Genomic DNA, 19842 nt, shown 5'->3' on the forward strand with positions numbered 1-19842 from the left:
ATGGCAGTATTTAACAAGATTCCTGTGCTAGCCGGGCAACAGACCAGCAGAAAACAAGAAAGTGTGCTAAGGGTTGTGTTAGGACACTGCGAAGGCATATAATGTGTGCAGACTTCATAACCCTTGGTCGCTGGTCAACAGAGTCCCTTATCCTATCACTCCAAAATGTCCTATATATCTGTGATTTTCCATCTCTGGTTTTCCAGGCCACTTGGTGGCCCCTACCGCTGCCAGGAGGAGAGCTGGCCTTTTATCAGCAGCTCAGGGAGAGGGGCAAATGTTCTCCGTTTTCCACAAATCTCCCCTCCCCTCTGCTTTGAATTGCCCGAATGCCAAGCAATGAATGGCATTTCATCCTATCTGCCAAAGCCCCTTCCCAGAGTTGGTTTGCTGTCTTCGGTTTCTGTTAAGACAAGGTCTCTTGGCAATGCTACCCTAGAAATCTGCGGCCAATCTCTCACCGACTGTACTGGGAAGTCACAGGTCAGAAACATCCAGATTTCCGTTGGATCCCATTCAGCTCTGCTCGAAGACTTTCCCCTGGTGGAGCCAGTCAGCCAGGAGGGCGGAAGGCCAAAGGCTTCCTCCAGAGCCTGACCTGCCAGCTTATTCCCTGCCCCCCACCACACACCCAGGTAGCTGCTTTCCTCTTGCCTTGGCCTGGTGGGGGGAGAACAGGAGGTGGCCAGAAATGCCCACTGGTGACAGAGGGAGAAGCGGAGGAGGACCTCTCACTCCGAGGAACTTACATGTAGAACCTCCCAGTTAAAGAGAAAGTTGCCGGGGCTGAGGGCAGGGGGAAGGAGCTTCCTTTCAGAGCGCCGCTAATGACCTGCGGGGAAACGGCACAGCAGCCATTTCGCAGATCCGATGGCAGGTCACGGCGACAGATGTTCCCAACATATGTGGAGAATTAATTACCCACTAGTAAACAAAATCTGTGATGCGGAGAGTCATTTTGTCCAAATTTCTTACAATTTTGCTGTTATTAGGAGCTTAATTTTTCTTGATCATCTAGATTCTCTTGGATTAAAGCACTTCTTAATGGGCTCTGAGGAACATTCCAAAGAGAGATAAGGGCCTAGTCAGCTGCAGAGGGAGGAGGAGGAGGAGGAGGAAGGGGAGGAGGAGGAGGAGGAAGGGGAGGAGGAGGAGGAGACCAGGTCTCAGGCAGCAGGGAGGACAGAGTTAAGGGAGGGACTAATCGAAGACTACACCATACTGAGTGATTAGCAAATTATTGGATTAAAACATTGGATGCTGGTCATATTTTTTAAAATATTCTAATGGTTACCTCCTATTTAACAGCGCTTACACTTAATTTAACTGCGTGCTGTGGAACAGCTGGAGTTTCTAAAGGAAATTACAACATTCTGACAGAAACAGGCTTCTAGAAAGGTTTTCTTTCAAGTTGGCTTTTGAGATTCAGAATATGTTTCTGTCTCGGGTCATGAAAGCAAATCCTGATATTCATCATTTAAGAAAATAGATTTTCTTGTACAAGATTCAGGAGTCTTTTGTTTCTTGAAAAGCAATTATTTCCTTGGCCATTTCATCAGTTACCAAAACTGTCAAAATGCAATGATTCTCCAAGTAAATAAATCTGAAAGTCTTTAGAAAAAACAGGTTCCTTATCCATTCAAAAGTTTGTGATTCCTCTAAATCTTAAATTCATAATTTTCTCCTAAATCTTTTATTTCACAAAGGAAATGTAAAACAATCATTGGTTTCATCAAACACTGTCTATAATTAAACCGACAGTCCTTGTTTTTCTCATTTAGTCACTTTCTCAATTCGTTCAACAAACACTAATTGAGCTAAGGTTGGAGGAGCAAAGATTAATAACATAAGGTCAATAATTTCAAGGACTAATGCGGAAAACAAATATGTAAATAGACAGCTACTTTACAACTAACCTCCTCGAGCTGACTGAATGCCAATAGCACCCCCATCATAAGACATACAAAACGCCCCGTAGGGGTGGGGATTGACCCCCTATCCTATTGGCAATACTTGTGAGAATAGAAAGAAATAGGCCAGATTCCTCCGGAACGCTGGTGAGCAACTTCAGGGTGGAACATTTCTGAGGTACACGGGCAATGAGAGGAAGGTCTATTGTTCCAGTGATGAAATAGAAAGAAACAAAGTCTATTGATCACAGATAAAATGGAAGGAAACAACACGCTTAAGACAAAGCCCACTTTTATTGCATTTCGTACTTTAGGCATTGATTTCCTGTCCTTTCTTTCTACAAATTTGACCCATCACAGGAAACGAAATTCTTTGTAAAAAAAGCCTATGATATATAACATCAGGTTGGTATTCATTTTTGCTGGAAGTCACCAGGATCTGACAGTTGAAATTTATTTGGGTGGAACTTCCCTTCAAAAATAAAAATTACGTATCCCACTTGCTCAGGTATTCTGAATTTCTTCCTAAATTCCTAGAAATTTGAGAGGCACGTCAGGAACTGTGGTGACTTTTACATGGCAGCTTCATTAGTTGGAACAAATGAATCCTGCTTTATGAATATTTTATGAGGTAACACTTCAGTTCTGCTACTTGTTTGGTGCTACATGACATTTACATCTCTACGCTTCTTTATAGAGGTTGGCGTTAGACTACCTTTAACACCCAACAACCTATCGCGTTAGAAAGAACATGGCAGGCATGAAAGAATGGCCTCTGTCTTGCATAGTGGTTATTTACGAGTGAAAGAACTCAGGGCATGAAGAGTCTTGGGCCAGTGATTTATGAACTTGCTACAACTCACTTTTGAACTTTATGAGATCTTAGTTTCATAATCTAGATGGAGTTTTACCCACCCATGAACCAGTTCTCTGGCATTTTGCCACCATTTTGTATTTCCTTCTTCTTTCATTAGGTACAACAATAACCACCTAATGTAATTCATGTTTTCCTGCTTCTCATCTCCACACCACTGTTTTATTTCTCATTTCTGAGCTTATACATAATTCAGTCCTATTTGAACATGATAACATGGTACAATATGTCAAATATTTAGAAGCCGGCCAAAATAGACCTAGTTCAAGAGACAGACTAGAGTCCTCAGCTGCAGTAATTTATAATTCCTTGCAACAAATGATTAAACCAATTCTCTGATTAATCAAAACTGTACTTTGGAACTAGCCACATGAGACCAGAATTTTAAATCATGTTATGCAGACGGTAGCAATATAAAGAACAAGATTGAAAAATTAATTCTATAAGAAATATTTAGTAAATAAGCGTTAATCTTCCCTCAGACTTCTTGAAAGATCAAAGCCACACTCAGGCAAACTTTAAAATATATGCCTTGCCAACCACCAAGGAAAATGTCACATTCTTTTAATGGGTGCACAGTGTTACCGTGAATCATTTCTCCTTGAAGGGCCTCAGCACTGTTTACGGCTTTCCCTCATGACACCTCTTCCCTCGCCACGTTTTCTAGTTACTGTTTGTGCCCCCACCTCAGCACTAACGGGAAGGAGCTGAATCCTCTCATTTCCCACTGCTCCCTTCACAAATCTGATTTAACAACACTCCCTCATGGGAAGTTAACGTCATTGAGTTAGACCACCTTTCCCCATCCTCATGGGGCTGATGCTGTCTTCATTTCTTCACCTTCTCCAAACTTGACTCACAGTTTTCTGTTCTGTTCTATCCTTGTTCTCATTAGCTCATTCGTTCATTCATTCATTCATTCATTCTTTCATTCATTCCTGTATTCATCAAACAATTATCAGACATTTCCCAAGTGTCAGAGAGGCCCTGCTAAGTGTCAGGAATACAGAGATAAAGGTGACACAGAGGTTGCTCCCCAATGAGCTTAAAACAGTGCAATGATCCCAATGACTTTACTTGGCTAGGGTATGGTTAGTGTGTTAGTAGACTGGCACTTCCCCCACAACATAACATAACCTTCCAAATCCCAATATATTATCCTGATATAAGAGAAGAAAAAAAATTAGCTGCACAAAACATGGAACATGATAGTATGTGATTCAGTAGCATAAATGGTGAATGTAAGTGTAGTTCTATTCTATAGAAATATAATTTATGGGAGAGTGGGTGGCTCAGTCAATTAAGCATCTGACTCTTTCTTGTTTTTACATTTATTTATTTTTGAGAGACAGAGCACAAGTTGGGGTGGGGGGCGGTGCTGCAGAGAGAGAATGGGACACAGAATCCGAAGCAGGCTCCAGGTTCTGAGCTGTCAGCACAGAGCCTGACACGGGGCTCGAACTCACAAACCGTGAGATCATGACCTGGGCCGAAATCGGATGCTTAACCGACTGAGCCACCCATGTGCCCCTAAATGTCTGACTCTTGATCTCAGCTCAAGCCTTGATCTCACGGTCGTGAGTTCAAGCCCCGTGTTGGGCTCCATGCTGGGTGTGAAGCCGACTTAAAAAGAAAAGAAAAAAGAAAGAAAGCAAGGAAAAAAGTATAATTAATGGCAAGAAATAAACTAAAATAATCAGTGCCTAAAAGAGCTACCACCATCTCGTCCACCACCAACCCCTCACCCCCAGGCATCTTTTTTTCCAGTGAAGAGGGGGCATAGCAGTAAGCTCTTCTTCATTCCCACAATTAGATCAACCATATGTGAGCGGCCAACCTCCAAGATTACAAATTCTGAAATTCATCTCTTTTGCCAAAAACAGGTTTGTTTGTGTTTTTTTTTTTTTTTTTTTAACCGGGCATCTTGCCGTATTTCCACTGAACAAACTCCTTGTTCTCCAGTCATTTAACCTTCCCTATTCTCAGTTTTTTGGGGCCTATTCTGCTTTTATTTTCTTCCCTACTGTGGCTGTTAGACACCATTTCAAACTTTCATCACCAGCATCTTGGATAAGTCCACCCTTATGATGCTAGGACATATGTCCTATCCTCAAACATAAGTTTGTCCAACTCCGCAGTTTATTGTCTTTTCATTCTTGATCCAGTACAGAGACATGCAAAGTGAGTAGCTATGCAGGCTGTGTCCATGGGGAGCCAATTACACACACCTAAGCTGGAGTCACATGGTGATTTATCAACTCTTCAACTCATCCCTGAACACCCTGCACCATTGCCCACCCCTCACCCATGCTCCATAACAGCTACTATGAACTTTATGAACTCTACTGACATTTCTAAGGGAGGAGAATAAGGCAGCTTTATAACTATCTCAGTTTCCCTCCCTTCCATAACAAATATCTCCTTCCATTCTTTTTTCTGTATTAGAGGATAAAATGCCCTGATTATTGTTTGACATAATCTACTTAGCTGTGTTCTGAATACAGTGAAGACTCCTTCCCTCTCCTAGGAATCCCATCAATTATTCTATCTCCTTCCCACATTTCCCATATATCAGAATCCTTTTTGTTCTTGTTGTTGTTTAAGTAAGTTCTGTGCCTAACATGGGGCTTGAACTCACAACCCTAAGATCAAGAGTTGCATGCTCCACTGACTGAACCAGCCAGGCTCCCCTCTCAGTATTCTTTTTTGCGTTTCCTGACCCTGGCCATGAACAGACCATGAGAAAGTTGCCCTCTGATTTCATGATAGCTCAATAAGTAGTCATGACCACTAATGGAAGATGATAGATCATTTCTTTATTTTCTTTTATATACATTATAACATTGCAACTGAAACACTTATCTTTCTTTATCGATAGATGGATAGATACATTTAGCCTGAGGAATTCATTTATTTAGGTAGGAAGATCATGTCCTGGTTGATACAAAGAGTAACTTTTGTGACCACAGTGGTTTCTTTCTTTTTATTTTTTTTTTTAATTTTTTATTGGCCACAAATTTAAATGCTCCTTGTGTTGTTTTATACTTCAAAGTATGAGAAGCTTCGAATAACTAAATAAACATAGATCCATAATTAAGGCTAATTATAAAGTGGGCAAGAGGACACTTCCGTAATTGGCAGTTAAGAATCTTGGGCATTGAAATTAATTCAGTTCAATTCCCTAATCTGAATATACTAACTTCATAACAAAATTAACATATAAAACATTAAAAGGCATTTATAAAAATTATGGACAAAACTTGAAGGAAATTAACTTATCTCTGATTGCATTAACAATAATCACTTGATATCCCAAGCACAAGTAAATCCATACCTGTTATGAAATGTTGGCTTCTTTCCTGTTTCTTATTTGAAAGGTGAGATCCATGCATTTAGAGTGGCCTATATGTTATAAAGTATTATTGTTACTTTCTAACAAATACCAAAAGGTGCTGTTCTCAACTGAAGAGCGTAATGCAGGCATGGAAATATCCCAGTTTGGGTAACTTGTTCTGCCATTTAAACCTCACTCTATGCATTTTTTGATTCTCATAACAAATATTTGTTGAGCCTTTGCCAGGCACTGTTGTGTGCTGAGCATTCCAACATGAGTAACACAGACCAGGTCCTTGGTTTTATCTGTAAAGAACATTTATGTGCAATATCCCTCTAGATGAAAGCAGATCAGCATAAGGTAAACTCCTGGCAGCAAGTTCATAAGATCTGTTTGGATGCACATATAACATTGAACTTTTGCCCCATTGGTAGACAGAAGTGAGTAAGGTAAAGGCCAGAGCAATGGAGCACAGGTCATAATCTTTATTAACATAGCAGAGACGAAGGCTCCGGAACTCTGAACCCTCTTACAACTTAACGCCTTTCTTCATACCTGTCTACCTTCAGTTCACTATAATATATTGTGCAGCCTGTCATCGCCTTGAAGAGATTTTCATAGATAATCTCATTTATTCCTTTCAGTGTCCTTTCGAAGAAAGTTCCACCATTTCTAGTTTAGAAATGAGGAAATTGATAATCTAGGAAAGGTAAGGAGAATAACCAAATTCACACAAATAGAAAGGAGTAGAGTTGATGGGAAATCATGGTCTGTCTATCACACTGTCTTTTCCTGAAATAATATTCTCTTGTACTAAACAAACATTCAGTAAATGGAAAATGGGCAAGATGCATCTAAAATTGAGAGATGTAGATAAGCCCTCACCCCTCCAAAAGAAAACCCAACCCAGTAGCTTCTCCCTTTAGTTCTAAGGCCTTTTTTCTAATTTTTTATTATGTTTATATGTTTATTTTTTGAGAGAGAGCAAGCTGGGGAGAGATGGGGGGGGGGGGGGACAGAGAAATCCCAAGCAGGCTCCAAGCTGTCAGTGCAGAGCCTGATGGAAGGTGTGAACCCACGAACCGTGAGATCATGATCTGAGCCGAAACCAAGAGTTGGGCAGTCAACCAACTGAGCCACCCAGGCTCCCCTAAAAGGAGTTTCTTTAGAAAAAGTCTTTTTCTGGTGGGCGACAGCAAGAGACACAGTCTGTTTTTCCTTAGCAAGCTGTACTTCCTATGAGCTTGAACGTGTGTTTTGAAATTATGAGGTTTCAAAGAAAGCTCAGTCTGTGACTCAAAGTTCCCACCATCTTTTATAAGTTGTTAAACTTGTTCAGATGTTTGTTGAAATAAAAAGTTAAGGAAATTTGATTAACACTTTTTCTCTGGTCTTTGAGAAGGAGACAACAAATTTGATCATCATATTGAAAAAAAAAAAAAAAAGATAAATGGGGGAAACGGTGGTGTTTCCCCACGCTGACTCTTCAGTCATTTTATCTGGAAACCTATTGACTTCATTTGCCATGATTTTGTGCAGTAAGTGGGTTACTGTCAATGTGAACAGTTTGTACATGCAACTTTTGTTCCCACAGCAAAAATGTTGGCTGAGACGCCAGCACCATTAGCTGCCTGCATTTACAATCACCCAGGGAACTCCCATTGAACAACCACCAAATGAGGAGAGCTTAATGTAAATTGAATAGTGTTCCTAATAGTACATTGCCATTTAGCACTCAACTCCTAAGTAAGTGTCAGGGTGACATGAGCCAAGTTCTACTGTGGGACCTGAATAGTGATTCATGGACCTCTATTCATGTTACCGACCGTTACAACAAAAGCGTATAGTTGAAGAAAACATCTTGTTAGCGATGCCTTTTTTCTCCCCCACCGCAGCGTTGTTTTTTTTTTTTTTTTTTTTTTGCCTGCTCCTCACCGAATACACCCTCCTGTCCCATTCATTGCAGAAGAATATTTATGTGAAGATAGTTGCAGAAGGGGGATGGTAGGTCCCTCCACCTAAACCTTTTTGAGTGGGTACACTGGGTGTCATTCTCAGGCCAGGACAAAAGAAGAGTACAAACAATAATAAACCATGAAGCAAAGGACCCTGGGTCAGAAAAATGAAGGTCAAATATGAGGAGAAGAGAAAGCATGCAAACGCAAAGGGAAATCAAGAACACGACCAGCGGCAAATGGCAAAGTCATCATCAAAGACAAGAAAGTCAACATTGGCATCGGGCAGAGAAGGTATCCAGGACCACCCCTAAAATTTGTGGGGCCCGAAACAATAGTACAGATGGAGGCCCATATCCCATATGTCTTACGTGTAGAAGTTATAACTCAAGCTCTGCCCGAGGCCCAACTTACCTCTCCCCGCTGGAATCTCCCACTCTGGGAGCCTCAGTGCACTCCCAGGGGATGCTTCCGTGAGGCCACCCTGCTGGCTGTTAGCCTGAATGGGAACACAGATCTGCTGTGGCAAGACCCAGACCTAGGCACCGAGACAGGGACCCACCCCAACCCAGAGTGACCAAGTCAAGCTCCTCAGGGAGTCACGAGGGATAGGTTCCCTTCCCCATGATTTCCCCCAAGATCCTCAGGCAGTTCTAAAGGCCTCCCCAAACTAACCCCCTGAGCACAAAGCAGGGAAGGAGTGCAGTTTTGGAGAATCTCATCTGCTAGACACCCACCTCGGAGACTGGAACCCCCAACTTTAAGCAAATTCAGCTTCTCTTCCTGTGGTGAGCCAGGGCAAGAGCAGAATCTTCCCGCTCGTGCACACACGCATGCCCTTAGATCTGCTCTCCAGCCTGAGGAACATAGTCCCAGCTTCTTAGGAGGGTACCTCAGGTGGAATGTCTGTGTGCTCAATCAGTTACGGATCCTTCCTAAAACTTTCTTGGGAAAATAAAAGTGGTCTGGCCTTTCCATGTTCGGGATATGCAATTGCCTCTAACATGCGGACCCAGGACCCTCTTGCCCAAGTGTAAGGGCAGAACTGAAAGCACCTCAAAATTTAAGGTCTGGAAACGCCGACTGCAAGCCAGGAGGAATGCAACTGACTGCCTTAAGTACCTACTGTTCCCTGATGGCAACCACTGTTCTGTGTGTCCCAGGTTTACCCAGCCAACTTGAGTCTCGAGAGTCCTGGCGGAGCACCACTTCTGTCTGCCAAAGAAGAATACACGAACAAAGTTTAGAGAGCACTGAGCACATTTTCAAATAATGAGACAGAGTCATCGTTTTGTGGAAAAATCAAACGGAATGGATGAGCTTTCAAGACAGGAGTAACTACCACGAGGCACAAGCTTTAGGGTAAACTCTCAGGCTATGAGGCAGCTTTTTAGACAGTACTGGGCAGTAAAATTATAATACCCATCTTGGAAAGATTAGCGACAATCTAGAACAGGTGGAAAACCAAGTACTAAAGTTAGGATTTCGTCCAACACCAACTACAGAGGTCTGTGCACCATTAATCCTGAGTAAATGTAAATGATTAAAACTGCAACAAATAAAATCTTTTTTGACCTCAAAGTAGCAAACATCAAGGTTTCCTGAAATTAAACATCATTTTCAGCTATAAACAGACAGAACTCTTAGAATTGACCCCATCATACTCCTTTCCACTCAGCCAATGACTCTTAGGTAAATGAGTGCTGTGTTAGGCATTCGTGTGCTGTGACAGTTTTGATTCCACAACCTTTTTAGAAAGAGGGCAAACACAAAAAGTACTTTACAAAGCTGCCATATAAAGTTTCTTGGAATGGTTGTAAAAAATAAAAAGGAGTCTCATTATTGTCTTTACACTAGGCAACGGATTTTAGCACTGAGTCCTGAATAACGAATAAAAACTTGAGGGATTCAGAAGTCCGGGCTTCTGCACGGGACAGAGAAGCTGCAGTTCAAGGCCTCCTACAATCAGCGCCCAGAGTGATAGGTACTGAACTGGGCTCTGCATTGCCGGGTTGACAAATACTTGGCAGAATGAGCAACACAAACTTGTAGAGACCCAAAACACAGAGAGAAGAATTTTAGAAATGTGCTAACACCCGTCATTCAGATCAAAGAGAAGCGAAATATAAATTACTGCTTTTTTAAAAAGGGTATTTATTTATTTATTTTAATAGAGAGAGGGAGACCAAGTGTGCGTGAGTGGGGGAGGGGCAGAGAGAGAGGGAGAGAGAGAGAAGCCCAAGCAGGCTCTGCGCTGTCAGCGTTGAGACCAACGTGGAGTTTGACCTCATAAACCATGAGATGATGACTTGAGCCGAAGTCAAGAGTCTGATGCTTAACCGACTGAGCCACCCAGGTGCCCCGAATTACTTTTATTTATTTATTTTGAAAAAAAGAAAAGGCAACCCATCCATGGAAAAATATGCTTGAAAATTGGAGGATCATGCAAATGTTATCTCTGTGCCTTAGACAGTAAATCTTCCTCTTGACCTTCAGAATAGGACCCACGTATAATATGCTCTTTAGTCTACTGCGGAGTTTTATTTGTGTTAAACCAGATCGGCCCGGAAAGACAAAACTTACCAGTCGGTTCAGACTAGTAGATATAAACTCTCACCCACTGCGTGTCTGTCTGCTTCCACCGAGAAGGAGATACAATCTATCCATCTATAGAAACATCTATCTCCATTCTTTACTGAAGCTCTCACATGGTGATAACTGAAGCAATTTTCCAGTGCATCAAGAGAATAAATAAATAACAAGGCAACGCAATGCTTAAGTTTTTTTTTTCTTTCCTTCTCTTTTTCTTTCTTTTTCCCTTCTGGCTGCAGGGCAGCAAAAGGCTTAAGCACTGCAATGAGCAAAAAGCAGTTTTAAGAATATAGGTCAGGACATTAATATAAATTTGATCACCTCCTTTTTATTCTCTAACATTCCCCACAATAAATCAGCTGGCTTTCCTCCACCCCCTCCTCGCACACACTCCCCCCTCCCGTCCTGATTTCGGATCGCCGAATGTAAATCTGTGACAAGGGTATCTATATATAATATTAATGGGGCCGAGGAGGGCCGGTGTGAAGTGTGAGCCCTTGCCAAGAAAAGAGCGATCCGAGCCCGGCCGTTCATCCTCTGCAGTGTGCTCTACATCATCTGCGGGACAAATGTAACATCGTTAGGGGGGAAGGAAAGAGAAGGAGGGAGGTGGAGGTGGGGAAGCAGCCATTCTGCAAGCAAATGGCTAAGTCGGAGGGTCCAATCAATCTAACTAAGTCGGGTTCCCCGAGACCCTGTCAGTGGCTACAGACAAAACGGACAGCAGGAGAGAACACTGAGAGTCAAACAAACAAACAAAAAACTACAAAAATATGACAATTTTGTCATCAGAGATTTACTCAAGGACAGGTTAGGATGCTAAACCCACTTGCCAGTCTAGCCCTACTTTACGTGACCAGGAAAGAGAAAGAAGTTTGCTTTATCCTTAAATTTAAAAAATCTAAGCAGTCGGCTCTCTAGGGGGCTCTTTATTAAAGCCATTAAGCATTGGGGGGCACCCACGTGGCTCAGTTGGTTAAGCTGTCAGACTCTTGTTTTCGGCTCAGCTCATGATCTTATGGTTTGTGAGTTTGAGCCCTGAGTCAGGCTCTGCACTGGCAGTGCATCGCCTGCTTGGGATTCTCTCTCTCTCCCTCTCTCTCTGCCCCTCCGCCACTCACATTACCTCTCTCTCTCTCTCTCTCTCTCTCTCAAAATAAACAAACCTCATTTTACTTTTTAAAATAAGCTTTATTTTAAAAAGTCAATAAGCATTTGTTGTAGACATCAAAAGAAATTATTGCAGATATTTTGTGTATCAGAGTTACAAAATGCAAGAAGGGTAGAGGAGTTTAAGTTTCAATCTTAATGTCAGAGTCGAGCTTCTGGGTTGGTGTGTGCCTGAGTCTGTAAGGTGGAAAGGTTCCTTTGGTGCCTCAATCAGTTGCATATATAAGGACTTTGTGGAGCTAGAGATCTTAGACAATGTAACTACAGGCCATTTGCTGGCCAGGTCCCTGCTCGTCACGTAAGGATCATCTGTGCACAATATTAAACTGACCAGGCCACTGATAACTACAGACAACCACTGCCAAGGCAAAACCATGAACAGAGAGAATGGAATTAACTAATCTTTAATTATTTAAAAAGACTAAGTAAAATAAAACCCTAGTCCCATTGCCCCTCTGATTCCACTTGCTCACCTGTGGGTTAATTCAGAGCATGACAACTTATTCTGATTTGTCATCTGAACTGATACCAAATTTATACCACGGTACTCTTGCAACTTGGTGGATTTTCTCTTACAAATAGTTTTAGCATGTGCTGCGGACGATTCCCCAGTCCTTTTACCAAGGGTCAGAACTGATCTGAACCCAATTCAGGGTTTTCAGATCTGAAAACTCTTACCCCCAAATCAACAACATCAGTGACTACTGAACAACCAATTTTATTTCAAGTTTTAATGAGTGAATACCCAGGATAACTCAGAAATTAGTTCTGAGCACTTAAAATATCTGTTCCCTCTTCTGCATCCAATATATTTTTATAAATTTTGCTCCCTAGGAGTCTAAAGTAAAAGAAATTAGGTGCTTGCCTTTTACAGTAGCCATGTTTCCAAATTGTGATGAACAAAACTATTGCTCATACAGCCATTAAAATCAGAACTCCGGTGAATGGAGAAGATGTGTGGGTAGTTTTAGATTCAAGCTACTGCAGAAAAATAGTATTTAATGCACCCAGACTAAGAAAATACAAGATCATATTTAATGGCACCAAACTCTATTCTTTAAGCTCTAACAGGATTTGGTCACTAGTAACTCACGGAATGCTGAATTTGTCTAATGATGATTCTTTTTCCTTCCATAAATGAGCATAGTTTATACTTAAACTAAGATGCATAAAATTATAATGATGCTTATAGAAGAAAATCAGAATAATTTTTATTCTACTAACAATGTACTTAGTATAAATGGTACTATACACAATTATACCAATAACTGTGCAAATAAGTATAGCGAGTCTCTGAGTAGGCAATGCAAAAATGGGAAACTATTTAAATTAAAATTTGATTTTGACACACATGGCCCATTATCTAATTCTGACTCCAGAAAGAAATGTCCCCTAACCATAATTATCACTGCACTAACAATTCACCGATCCATTCCAGAAAAAAACAATTGGCAGAACTAAACAATTAAGGGGTTGTGGGCAAATGTTTTCACATTTTCCCTTCTAGTCTTCTTTGTAAAATAAAGACTGGATGGACTGAAACAGGAGTATCCAGGCATGATGGGAATTATTTTCATATTTCTTAAAACAAACAGGCAAGGGGCAAATGTTATTCACACTAATTTAAAATAAAGATACAATACATTTGCTTATTCCATTTGAGTTTGTATCGCTTTACTTATGTAACAGTGGAGAAATTTGCAAAGTGAAAATAATGTTGCAAATATAATTTGATTCAGATGATCTTGGTGGCTCGTTTTTATGGGTCATCTCCTTTAAATTTTAAACAGTAGGAAATTAACTTATTTCCTAACATTTAAAAAGTCTCTATTGTGACTCCAAATAGAATTAATCTATTGCATTTTGGAAGCTTTAGGAAATATACGGGGTACCATGATATTCAGATTTTTTTTTCAAAAAATAAACCTGTGACTCTGTAACTAAATATGTGTCACATCTTCACTGAATTATTAGCTCATTGTGGGATGGAACTGTCTGTCATTCAAGTTGTAACCAGAACACTGATGCAGGATTGGGTCTTCATGTGGAATTGAACTCTGCGACTTTGTACAAGTTACTACCTGTCTGAAAGCCTATTACTTCCTTTATACACTGGAAGTCTGGATGAGGTGGTCAATATAATTTCCTCTACAAAGAGAGGATTTGATGAATTATGAATGGAGGACACAGTGTCTGCTCTATTAAGTCTTAGTAGTTGTAGATCTTTGAAGGAAAAAGTCATGTAAGCAAATAGCACTTACATAAGACGAGGGAAAACAAGTAGTGTAATGAACAAATTGCATAGGAAGAGCTGGTATTTTTAAGCTAGGAATGAAGAAAGACTAAAAGGAAGAAAGCGTCGAGCTGGGTCTTGAACAATAAGTAGTATTTCTGGGAGGAAAAGAGGAGGGAAGGCATGAAAGGCTGCACGAACAGACTGAACAAAGATAAAGTATGTTTGGAGAAAGGTTGATTAGCTTAAGGCAGCTAGGGCATATTCTATTGCATAGAAGATGAAAATAATGTGGATACTAAGAACTAGGATTTGAGAGAAAGGAAAGAGATCAGGTCGTGGTGCACAAGAAAGCTTTAACAGAGGAGGTGGGATCTGAGCTGAATCTTGGAAAAGGAATAGGATTTAAAGGAGAGAATACGAGTGAGTTTAATGTAGAGAAAAGTGGATTTGGTAGATAGATCCAGGTCAGGAAAACGACTGGATTAGGATGAGCATTCATGTGAACATCGAGACTGTAGACAAAGATTAGGAAGAGTTTGGAGAGATCAGATCATTCCAGGCTAAAGAATTTGCCTATTTCTCACATGCTGAGTAATCATCGCTGTGCTAGATGCAGGGGAATTGAGTGACCATAGCGTTGTAAAGCCTTGGAGGGCAGGAACAGAGGCTGGAATAGGGAACAGGAAGGCTAGAATGGGAAAACACCCATCCAGGTCCAAGCATGTGGAGATGACTCAAGCAAAAGAAGAATGAACCTCAGGACTTAGTTGATAAAAAAAAAAAAAAAAAAAAAGAGGTTAGAGTGGGAGACAGCCAAAGCATAAGAGACTCTTAAAAACTGAGAACAAACTGAGGGTTGATGGGGGTGGGAGGGAGGGGAGGGTGGGGGATGGTTATTGAGGAGGGCACCTTTTGGGATGAGCACTGGGTGTTGTATGGAAACCAGTTTGACAGTAAATTTCATATTTAAAAAAAAAAGAAGAAGAAATTTGATGAGAACAAAAAAAAAAAAACAAAAAACTGATATGAGAAGGTAGAGAGGAGGTAGAGAAAACATCCAAGACTTTCTAAGAATGTGGTACCTTTACCATTCACGTGTGGGACATAGAGAAATATCTCACACACCCTGAGGGGTTCTATTCTTTACAGGCATACCTTGTTTTATCACTCGTCACAGATACTGTGTTTTTGGTTTGGTTTGATTTTTTCACATCTAGGGTTTGTGGAAAACCAGCCTCAAGCAAGTCCGTTAGTGACATTTTTCCAGTAGCATTCACTCACTTCGTGTCTCTGGGTCACATTGTGGTAATTTTGTAATGTTCCAAACCCTTCCACTATTATCACATTTGTTAGGGAGATCTGTGATCAGTGATTATAACTCAGTGAAAGCTCAGATGATGATTAGCATTTTTTTTAGCAATAAAGTATTTTTTAATTAAGGTTTGTCCATTGTTTTTTTAGACAATGCAAAATTGCACACTTGATAGACTACAGTAGAGTGCAAACAGAAAACTTACATGCATTGGAAAACCAAAAAATTCATTTGACTCACTTTATTGCAATATTTGCTTTATTGCGGTGGCCTGGAACTTAACCCAAGGTATTTCTGAGGGATCCCGGGACATGGAGGGTTATTGTGAAATGTAGCAGGCGAAACCGGGTCTCATAAAACAGAGGTGGCTCATTGGAAGGTAATGAAATTGGCAAAAAAAAAAAAAAAAAAAAAAATGCATCTGCTGAAAAGTTTTCAGCTACATGTAATTTATTTTTTTTTTATTTTTTTATTTTTTAATATATGAAATTTACTGTTAAATTGGTTTCCATACAACACCCAGTGCTCATCCCAAAAGGTGCCCTCCTCAATACCATCACCCACCCTCCCCTCCCTCCCACCCCCATCAACCCTCAGTTTGTTCTCAGTTTTTAACAGTCTCTTATGCTTTGGCTCTCTCCCACTCTAACCTCTTTTTTTTTTTTTTCCTTCCCCTCCCCCATGGGTTTCTGTTACGTTTCTCAGGATCCACATAAGAGTGAAACCATATGGTATCTGTCTTTCTCTGTATGGCTTATTTCACTTAGCATCACACTCTCCAGTTCCATCCACGTTGCTACAAAAGGCCATATTTCATTTTTTCTCATTGCCACGTAGTATTCCATTGTGTATATAAACCACAATTTCTTTATCCATTCATCAGTTGATGGACATTTAGGCTCTTTCCATAATTGGGCTATTGTTGAGAATGCTGCTATAAACATTGGGGTACAAGTGCCCCTATGCATCAGTACTCCTGTATCCCTTGGATAAATTCCTAGCAGTGCTATTGCTGGGTCATAGGGTAGGTCTATTTTTAATTTTCTGAGGAACCTCCACACTGCTTTCCAGAGCGGCTGCACCAATTTGCATTCCCACCAACAGTGCAAGAGGGTTCCCGTTTCTCCACATCCTCTCCAGCATCTATAGTCTCCTGATTTCTTCATTTTGGCCACTCTGACTGGCGTTAGGTGATATCTGAGTGTGGTTTTGATTTGTATTTCCCTGATGAGGAGCGACGTTGAACATCTTTTCATGTGCCTGTTGGCCATCCGGATGTCTTCTTTAGAGAAGTGTCTATTCATGTTTTCCAGCTACATGTAATTTAAATCCCCAACCATGGGTCGCAAAAATAGAAACTTAATTATCTCACATGACAGGAAGTCTGTTAGTATGTATTTGCTGTTTATTTCAGATGCTTGGCAATTTTTCTACTCTGACATTCTTAAGTCACAGCCATTCATCTCAGTGCTACTCCCTTCCTGGTGACAAGATGGCTGCTAAATCTCCAGACATTACGTTCATTTCCAAGGCAGGAAAAGGATGTAAAGGTTTTCCCTCTTATGTTGGGAAAGTAAAAGCTTTCCTAGATATACCCAGCAGACTTTCATTTACATCTCATTGGTCAGAGCTGCTTGACAAGGCCACTTCCATCAGCAAGGAAAAATGAGAACGTGTTTTCTGGGTATATTACTTACCAAAGTCAGGATTCTATTAGCTTAAAATAAAAGAAAATGGTATTGCGTGGGCAATTAGAAAGATACGCCGGAATATATTTTACAGCTTAGTAAATACAAGTTCTACAAGGTGATTTCTTTCAAGTGATAAAAATTTGCTGCCATTAATGCTTGATACAGGTGGTGACCCTTCTGAGCCTCTTTTAGAATTGCATCTCTCCCTGTCTCCCATCTCCACGAATGCTGAACGCTTCCTGTCTGGCTGGACTGTGGCAATGATCTCACCTGGTCAGTTTGCCTCCGTCCTCTTGGCCTATTGCTGTCTGTGTCTGCACAATAATGATGACCTTTTTTACAGGAGGAAGTTACAACTCAATTTATAGTTTACCTAAAAATTAATGAAAATAGGAACACTGTATATCGATGAGACAAAGGTATTTTAAAGAAAATCCTTACTCTTAAATATTTTTTAAAAAGTTTTTAATGTTTACTTATTTTTGTGAGGGGGGAAGGGCAGAGAGTGAAGGAGGAGACAGAGTCCGAAGCAGGGTCCAGGCTCTGAGCTGTCAGCACAGAGCCCGTCGCGGGGCTTGAGCCCACGAACCTTAATCTCACAACCTGAGCTGAAGTCAGACACTTAACTGAGCCCCCCAGCCACTCCCAGCCTTAAATATTTTAATACAAACATTAAAATGAGTTAAAAAGCATTCATTTGCCTGGAAAAAAAATCACATCAAATATACTAAAACTAAGTGGGAATAAGGAATTAATTAATAATGACAAAAAGATAAAATAGTTATTTGGAAAAAATCTGTAAAATTGATCAATAATAAAAAGAACTAATAATTTTGAAACAACTACTAAGCTAAAGTTCTAACAAGCCCCTGTAAGAAAAAAAAGAATATACATGCACACATATGTGTGTGCATACACTATATATATATATATATACACACATATACATATATATATAAATATATATATACACATATACATATATATATAACATAATTCATAGAGTAACAAATGACATTAAATATGAGGAATATGTAATAAATCTTTCAAAATATTTTTGTAATACGAGAGATTACTCTATACAGTTTCACATAATACATTTGAAATGAAATACCTGATTTTTTTTTTCAAACAATGTCTAATAAACAAAATTACTTGAGGTAAGGATAACTGTAGAAGAAAATGAAGAGTTACCTGGAGCTAACACCAAAAAAAAGAAAGCTCAGGTCATTTTACAGCTGAGTGTTAGCAAATCTTCAATAATACAGTGTTCCCTATGTTGCTTACCTCATTCCCAAGCACAGAAGAAAGCAATAGCTTTCGGTATAATTTTTTGTGTCCAACAAATTCTGATACCAAAACCTGACCAAGATTGTACCAAAAATGAAGCCCATGCGTGATCTAGTCTCGGTCATGACCATATCTTGCATATCTACAAAGTTTGTTTTTCCTAGTTCCTAACCACCCACCTGATCTTCCTCTATCATTCTCACATATGATCGTTCCAGAGAGAAAAGAAAAGCCAACGTCTTCAGTTTTTTAATTTTATTAACTTTGTTTTTTCTAGATTAATTGAAATACAACTGATAGGTAACATTGTATTAGTTTTAAGTGTATGATTTAGTGTGTGTATATACATTATTGCAAAATTACTACCATGCTAAGTTTAGTTATCATCCATGACCTCACATAGTTTCAATTTTTTTTCTTGTGAAAGACCTTTTAAGATTTACTCTCTTAACGACTTTCAAAAATACAACACAGAGTGGTTAACTAATGTCGCCATGCTGTCCCTTACATCCCCATGACTTAACAAACGGAAGTTTGTATCTTTTGGCTGCCTTCTCCCATTTCACACACCCCACCTTCTCACCTCTGCAACCACTAGTCTGTTCTCTGTATCTTTGAGTTTGCTCTTTTTAGATTTCACATGTGAGATTGTACAGTATTTGTCTTTCTCTCTCTGACTTACTTCACTTAGCATAATGCCCTCAAGTGTCATTCATGTTGCAAATGGCAAGATTTCCTTTATTATGCCTGAATAACACTCCATTGCACATATAAACTACATTTTCTTTACCCATTCATCTGCTGATGGACAGAGGTAGTTTCCATGTCTCGGCTATTGTAAATAATGCTGCAATAAACATGGGAGGGCAGATACTCTTTCAAGATAGTGATTTAATTTCCTTTAGATATATACCCAGAAGTGGAATTGGTGGATCATATGGTAGTTCTATTTTTAAAGTTTTGAGGAAACTCCATATTGTTTCCCATAGTGACTGCACCAGTTTGGAATGTTCTACATCTTTAATTATGCCCCATCACTTCTGCCTAGTTAACTCCTATGCATATTTGTTCTTTGACTCAAATATCACTTCTACTGAGAAGCTCGCTCTAGGCTGTCATGCCTAGAGGCTGTCATGCCTCCCCAGTACATGTCTTTTTTAGTGATCTATACTCTATTTCAATTCAGTTCAATCATTAGTTTTAAAGCGTGGTTCCCCACCAGACTGCAAACGCTGGGAAGGCAGGCCCTGGGAGTCCTCATTCACAGCTATCTTTTTGGTTCCTAGTATAATGCCTCGTACAAAGCAAACATTCAACAACTGTCTTGAATATGAATATCTGAATGCAAAAACACCTGTCAGCAGCGTAGTCGCCTAAACAAGAGGTTTATTTCAGGAATGCAAAGACGGGTCAATAGCAGACAACCTATTAATTTAGTACATAACTAATGTATTATTTATTTTTTTAATTGAAGTATG

Source organism: Panthera tigris, chromosome F3 (genome assembly GCF_018350195.1).
Source record: "Panthera tigris isolate Pti1 chromosome F3, P.tigris_Pti1_mat1.1, whole genome shotgun sequence".
Lineage (NCBI taxonomy): Eukaryota > Metazoa > Chordata > Mammalia > Carnivora > Felidae > Panthera > Panthera tigris.